This window comes from Jaculus jaculus, chromosome 1 (assembly GCF_020740685.1).
Source record: "Jaculus jaculus isolate mJacJac1 chromosome 1, mJacJac1.mat.Y.cur, whole genome shotgun sequence".
Lineage (NCBI taxonomy): Eukaryota > Metazoa > Chordata > Mammalia > Rodentia > Dipodidae > Jaculus > Jaculus jaculus.
This window is the reverse complement of record NC_059102.1, coordinates 279555544-279563150: the sequence shown is the minus strand read 5'-3', so window position 1 is coordinate 279563150 and position 7607 is coordinate 279555544. Positions and strand designations below refer to the sequence as shown.

General features: G+C 34.0%; 1 long non-coding RNA gene across 1 annotated transcript; it reads right to left on the bottom strand.

Annotated features, from left to right (window-relative positions):
- Positions 1–218: 218 nt before the first annotated feature.
- On the bottom strand, positions 219–6294 carry LOC123459338. The gene is made up of 3 exons (XR_006636226.1): positions 6217–6294; positions 5767–5881; positions 219–237 (listed from the first exon to the last, which is right to left on the bottom strand). It is a non-coding gene; the product is annotated as an uncharacterized LOC123459338 (long non-coding RNA).
- Positions 6295–7607: the final 1313 nt, after the last annotated feature.

The window sequence follows — 7607 nt, the reverse complement described above, 5'->3', positions numbered from 1 at the left end:
TTATGATGGCCTTGTGTAGGTAGTGTCAGGCACTGTGAGGTCAAGGATATCCAGGCCATTTGGTGCCTGGAGGAGCACATTGTAAGGAGTCCTACCCTTCACTTGGCTCTTACATTCTTTCTGCCACATCTTCTTCAATGGGCCCTGAGCCTTGGAAGGCGTGATAGAGATATTGCAGTGCTGAGCTCTCCTCTGTCACTTCTTCTCAGCACCATGGTGCCTTCTGAGTCATCCCTTCTGAAAAGAGAAGATTCTATGTCAAAAATGAGAGCAGTGTTAATACATGGGTATGAACATTAAGAGAAGTACTTATCATGCAGTAGTATATACACTTAGCCAGACACCAGCAGATATTACACTCCAAGAGTTATAGCACTTCCATGTTTCTAGTACTTTCTTATTTCCTGTCCCTGGGACTTTTTCTGCCTTCTCTTGACCTCTCCTTACCCTAAAATATACATTAAATTATTGACCAGTGTTTTTCTCTTGGCCAGAGTTCCTTTATCTGCTTAATTTTTTGTGTTATAAGCTCTCCACAGCTACATTGTTGTCAGGTTCCAATTGTTCTTCAAAGAAGTATGGATTCTTCTCCTGCCATTGATCATCTGTCTATTCTGTTATTCTAACAATGCCCTTTTCATTCCTATCTTCCTCACTGATAATTTCTCATGCATTTTAGTTCTCATTTCATTCCTTTTTTCTTCAGGAAAAAAAAAAAAGTCCTTAGTTTAACCATTCTCAGAAAGACAAGACACTCCCCTGACCTCTGTCCTGCATTTCTCCTAGTACAGGTTCTTCACACTGCAGGGTAGCTGGTACTAAGGCGTGCTGTCTCCTTAGCTCACAGGACTTCTAGTCCCTGCTGGAAACATGTTGTCTTTCACTTATGTAATCAAACACTAGATAATTGCCAGTACAATTATGTGGTTGAGATTTTAATTAGTTGAAATTAAGATGAGAATTTCCATATTTGCCTGATCTAATCACAAGACTCTGAAAAGTGGAAAGGCACTACAGATGATTTCTGGAAGGAACTAAGAAATTCAGAGGACATTTATATGCTTGAAAAGAGGGCCAATCAATACCTGTGAGTGCATCAACTCTGACTGAAATTAGAAATAAGAATCTGAAAAATAGAAGTACAATAAACATTGTGTTTTGTTTGTTTGTTTTTCTAGATTTTCTGAAAGTGAGCAGCATGGCCTCAAGAGTGTCACACAAAAGACACCCAGTATATTGGTTACATTGGACAAGATTTTGTATACAACCTATGTTTTGTCTTTAGATTTCTATTTTTCAATATGATATTTTCATGCACCAGGCATCAGTTCAGGCATGCTGGCATCTTACTTTTCAATGATGCTGGCATATCTATTATCCTTTCATCTCAATGCTTAATTTGGAAGATTATGAATGCATTTTGTTGTGGATAAAAAAAGAGCATAAATGCATAAATAGTATATATTGCTTAGCAGTAATAAATTTCCCATTTTAACATTCCTTCACACAGGAAAATTTCAAATGTAATGACTTCATGTAGAAAAAATCTTTATTAAAATCTACCTATCAAATTCCACCAATTTCCTATGCAATGACATTCATATTTTGAAATTTAAATTAATTTTTAAATTGATATATAAAACAAATACAATATATTCATGGAGTACCATGAATTTCAACATCTCATACAAGTGACCTGTATTATTCATCCCAACATTTTAAAACTGTTTAATAACTGATTCCAACATAACTTTACTAGCAGATGGGAGGAAGTTCAGCACACTCTGCCATGAACACATAATACAGTGATCAAATCATGTTAATACTGCATCATTTCTTAAATATTTACCATTTCTTCATGGTAAGACATTCAGAATCTTTCCGTGTATGAAATTTGGCACATACTATTGCTACTTATAACAATCTAACTATGCAGTAGTACACTGAACTTCTCACTGCTATCTTACATTAGCTTAAGGCCCAACCTTTTCCTATTCTTCCTTTCCCACTACCCTTAGACTCTGTTAACTACCATTCTGCCCTAAATTTCTACAAATTCCACATGTGAGTGAAATCAAATGGTATATGCTCTCCTTGTGTTAATTATTTCCCTGAAATGGTGACTTCTAGTTCTATCAAAGTTGTTCAAAATAATAATAATCTTTTATGGTGCAATAATCTTCCATGAGAATATTAAGCACTGTGTCCTTATCTAGTCATCTATAAATGGACATTTATAATTTTTCATTTCTCAGCTATTATAACCAATGCTTTCAAAATCATATGTACCTATGAGATTTGAAACACTCTGGCTATGCACCCAGTAGCAGCATTTATTAATCATTCAACAATTGTATTTTAATTATTTATTTTTTCAGAAAATTCCAAGCTACTTGCCATAATGGCTACATTATACTACTAAACAGTATGACCTTCTCTATAGCCTATTTGTGTGTGGGTAGTGGGGGTGTGTATGTGTATGTACATGTAGGCATAGGTGTTTGTTCTCTGGGAGACCAGAAAGCCACTTACATTGTTATCATTTCTTAGATACAACATCCATACGTTTTGGAAACAGGGACTCTCTCCTATTGTCCTAAAACTCATGAATTAGGCTATACTGGCTGGCCAGCCACAACTAGTGTTCCACCCATCTCTTCCTTCCCAGTGCTGGGCTTACCACATCTGGCATTTGTACATGGGTTCAAGGGATCCACCTCAGATCCCCATCCTTATAAGATAAGCACATTACCAACTGAGATATCTTTCCAATCTTCCCTCACATTTTCATAGGCAATTGCTATCTTTATTCTTCTTCATAGGAACCATTCTGACTAGAGTGAGGTAATGTTTCATTGTGGTTTTGATTTGCATTGCTCTGATGATTAGGGATGTGGAAAAATATCTTTGGGCTTGTTTCAATCACTTCTACTTTCAAATACCTCATTATTCTGACTTTGAGAAGTTATACATTCATAGTGCAGATATCTGAAAATAGTAACTGCATGTCTGTAAGTTTTCAGGGAAGTTGACCCCATGCTTTTAATATTCAGTTCATAAATTTTAGCATCTCATGCAAATGACCTGTTTTATTCAACCCAACACTTTAAAAATGTTTAATAACTGACTCTCACATAACTTTACTATCAGATGGGAGGAAGTTCAGTCCACTCTCCCAGAATTCACCCAGTCACTGCATGAAAATGACCAAACATAAACAATCAAGGAAATGGGACTATTTGTACAGTGCCAGGAAACATGGTATCCCTCCATAATATTAGTTCTTATCTCTTCTCTCTATCTTTAACTCTGAATTCTCCCACAGAAAGCACGGGTGTTGAGGTAGTAAATGACATGATCCTGAATTTACCAGTTTAACTAATCAAGTTCATTTTGATAAAAGCCCATTTATCCCTCCAGTCCCTTTATCTTCCCCTTCTATGTATATAGTGCTGTCAGAAATCACTAAAATACCTTCTTTTGCCATAAAATCAAGTCTTTGCAAATTATACACTCTTACTCCCAGATTGTTGTTCACACAAATATGTTAGTAGAAATGAACCTATATTGTCATTTTTCATTCAGTTACTTTGAACTTGTTCTCAGCAATTATCTCTTGAAACAACTATTGAAATAACTTATTTTTCATAATTGGGGGCATGTGTAGAGTCACAATTCATAGTGCTATTTAAAATGAAACTGTAAATTTTCTATGATTCTAAAAACTTTACAAATATAAAATTTTCTCCGAAACCCTTTAAATTTTATAATCAGTTTTTTAAAGTGATCTCTAATTCTATTATTTTATACATCACATTGAAATAGATATCAACATTCTCTTTTAAAGGGGAATAATAATGCTATTTATGTTTAAGGTTCTTTCAGTAATAAGATCAAACATCATATATGTATAAATACATACATATATATGTGTGTGTGTTTGTATAATGTATAATATAGTGTCTGTTTATATAATATATGTTATATATATGATTTATATAGAGAGACAAACTATACTTATGTCAAAAGCACTCTGCAGCCTACAAATAAAATTTAATAAGATTAGACAACTCAGAAAATAATGTATAAACCATAGGATAATATGTGTAAAATTCCAAAATTATTTTAACTGCCACAAAATAATTGCATCATTAAAAATTACAAATTAAAGTGGACTTTGATTTTAGCAAATTGAGTTTATACATATAAACATACACACTATACATATATACTATATATACTATATATATGATATATAATATATATCATGATATATATAATATATATCATAATATATATGATGTATGATATATATGATATAATATATATAATATATAATATATAATATATATATGATATACAATATATATATATTATGTTATATATATATGTTTTATATATATATATATGTATGTATACATACATAGATACCTATACGAATTTTCTATACTCTATATATAAGTCATGAGCAATAAAGTTGTTTTGGTAAAGAAATGGGTATTTGATAGAACTTTCCCTTTATAATCTGAGATTCATTCTGCCTACCATCTCAAATAGCAGATGCAGACATAACTCACAACCCTTCCCACTGTCCACATTTCTATAATAGAGGCCTTTGTCAATTAGTGGTGCCAAATTAGTAGGAGGCATAACCAGAAAGGAGTCAGCAAAGCATACCTAACAATTTAAATCCATTCATATACTATTTTTAAAATGTCTACAAGTAATTAGGCTCTTTTTTTTTTTTACCACTTTTTATTTCACAAAACTCAGAATCAAAATTTCTTAACTTCCATTACAAACAGAGGAAAACAATACCACAGCAGTTTTGTTAAAATTCTTCAATAAAGGTTCTGGAAAATTTAACTGTAAAAAAACTACCACTTTTTGAGTGTGTTAAAAATTTAAAGGATAACATATGTGCATCTTTAGCTCTGGGAAAGGGGACTAGGTGGGTGGAACTTTCCTACAAGTTACTCTAGCAGTTATGTTTTCTGGAAAGTCCCAGTTTCTCTCTGCTAGTGTATCACTGACTTTTCATTTCTTCTAAACATTCTGCTGCTTTCCAATTTTAACTTGATTTTTTTAAATTAAATTTTCACTCTTTCTTCACTTTATTCTTTGATAGCATTTTTTTACAATCTACAGAAATTCAAATGTCACCCTTATTCTATGGGTCTGTGGTTTTTGGAAACCCATTTAATCTTCCTGAAGTTATAGTTGTTTGGATTCACAAAAAAAGAATAGTTTAATTGCAGGACCTGATAGTGAACAAGAGATTACAAAGGCACCCTGCTAAGATGCCCTCAGAACAAACCTGGGAATAGAACTTCATAACAGACAATATTTTCTTAGTTTCTTCTCTTTTTTACTTTATTTTTATATTTTCTCCATTGATATATTCTTTTTGGTAGACATATTTTAGAATAATAGTTTTCAGTGATGCAAAATAGAAACAAATCATTCCCAGGTAGTATTTCTCACTTCTCTTTGTATGCCTGGAACTTTACTATTTTACTTCCAACAGTCAGGGATTCCAGGAGATTAGTGTATTTAAAATAGGTTCAATTGCAGCCAGAAATGGTCAGGGGCCACAGCTGATGCTTCACCTACTCAAAGTGGCCTTTGATACAGCTCAGTATTGCTTACTGCCCTCCCCACTTTTCAAGGAAAAATAGGCATGACCTGAAGGATGTCAAGTGGATAGGTGATGTCATGGTCCAAGGTGCTCCCAGTTCCCACTACTTACCTGCCTCTGAGACTTACCTAGCACTGATGCTGCAGAAAAAGTGAAACTCCTCCACATGACCTCAGCAGCAGTTCTATAGCTACAACATCCCTGATTCTAGCTGCTTTGGAGACAGTAGAGCACATTTTAGGTCTGAAACACATGAAAGAATTCCATCAGCCATGCGGAATTATCCAGTTGCCCTGATGTCAACCATCACAACAAAGAAACCACTGGAAGTGTTCTTGTGCCTAGTCCTGTTTTCAAAACTGTCCCTCAAGTAGACTAAAAGTTAGATGCTTGTTTTCACCTTCCAAAGAGACACTATCTTATCTTTATCACACTTGTTAAAGAAGATTTGTTCCATATATTGAGTCTTTTAAGAAAGGACCCTTGTAATATGAAACCTGTTTATCTTGGCTTAATGCTGAAATACCACTAAAAGTGGAATAGCATCATACCAAACCTTTGCTGGCTGGTGTACTTACTTGATTTTGCATACAGCTTCTGAGGTGTTTGAATGGTAGCAGTTTGTGATGGGGATGTGGCAGTCACTCTTTCCAGCAATACTAAGAATCAGTCTTTTGTCTTCAGACATGGAGTGTGATGTGGCCTCTGTTCTTACAAACACTGAGGCTGTTGCTTATTTTCAGCTCAGTTGATGACCACATTCCAGACTCATAAAAACTCAACCCTGCTGTGAGGACACAAATCCTGGGTTTTCCAATTGACTGACACTAAAAATATCTCACCAAATTTGTAATTTTCAAAACAATTTTCATTTGGGCTTGTAAGGAATATTGTACATCTGGATTATGTTCTTTTACCTTGCTGTTGTTTCACATACAATCTCTGAGCACAGTAGCATTTTGTTTTGACTATATAACTTCATATTAAATTACTTTTGTTTTTATTATTTGTGTAAAAAAATCCAAGTGATTTGAAAGAATCTGCTTTACCTAATATTCATTTAATTTTAAGTAAATGTCTATATAATTACAACATATTAATTACTAATTCTTATAGTATTTTAGTGGAAGATTTTATTTCAAACTGCTTTTATTCCACTGTAGATTCAAAGAAATTTTAAAGTGCAGCTTTAGACATTTTTAGGACCTGATAAATTTTAAACTTTGATTCTTATAGTGTGTTAGCCACATGCAAAAGTAGGGTGAGAAATGTACCTGTACTACATTTGGGATTCTATTTCAACAAGGAAATGTGATTTCAGCCTTGCTCTCTCTTGTGCCCTAGCAGAAGGATGGTACACTGATTCACATGGGGGCTTTCGTGGGAAGCAGGGAGGCAGATGATGCAACTAGAGGCTTTGCCATCTGTCGCTGTGACCACAGTATGCTCTGAGATGTTCCAACCAGATCGTGCATTTAGTCCGAGTTTGTGGTCATGAATTTAGACTTTATAATTAGAACTGCTGAGGGAAAGGAAAAGCGACACGGTGAAGGTCTCCCCTTCAGCCTCTCATGAAGTCTTTTCCTACACTTGCTTGCCTAGTGTTGATCCAAAACTTATCAGCCTTTCAATTTAATGTAAAGATATCCTGCACGGCATTTACAAAGAAGATCAAACTGCATACAATATAAATTGAGAATTTCAATTTGGTCAAAATTGTCATGAAGGATAGAATACTCTTTTCCAACTTAGGAAAAGATTCATTTTCTACAGAAATCATCAGGGAAAGTGAGAATTGTTCTCCTTTGGAAACTTTCTTTTAGAATAGTAATTTTTCACTCTTTTTTCAAGCATTTACATTATATTTTTATTGTAAGTATCTGAGTGGGCATGATAATGTGTAAACTGGTTTATCAGCATTTTTTCAAAGTTTTATATTATAAACCGTGGGTAGAGAGACTTCCAGTTG